Consider the following 221-nt stretch of genomic DNA (forward strand, 5'->3'; position numbering starts at 1 on the left):
CAGGGCGGTCTATGAACCCGCCCCCGCGCTGTCCTCGTTAGTATAGTGGTGAGTATCCCCGCCTGTCACGCGGGAGGCCGGGGTTCGATTCTCCGACGGGGAGGCCGTGCAGCTTTTTTAGTCACTGGCGCAGGTTGAAGACTTGGGCCCTCTGCCCTGCTCTGGGGGCCCAGACGCCCACTGTTTCCGGTTGGGCCCCAGCACCCCGCTCCCCGTCACTC

The 221-nt window shown here is 66.1% G+C and overlaps 1 non-coding gene across 1 annotated transcript; it reads left to right on the plus strand.

Annotated features, from left to right (window-relative positions):
• The first annotated feature begins 31 nt into the window (after window positions 1-31).
• TRNAD-GUC lies at window positions 32-103 on the plus strand. The gene has a single exon. It is a non-coding gene; the product is annotated as a tRNA-Asp (tRNA).
• The last annotated feature ends 118 nt before the right edge of the window (window positions 104-221 follow it).

This window comes from Myotis davidii, unplaced genomic scaffold (assembly GCF_000327345.1).
Source record: "Myotis davidii unplaced genomic scaffold, ASM32734v1 scaffold1059, whole genome shotgun sequence".
NCBI classification, from domain to species: Eukaryota; Metazoa; Chordata; class Mammalia; order Chiroptera; family Vespertilionidae; genus Myotis; species Myotis davidii.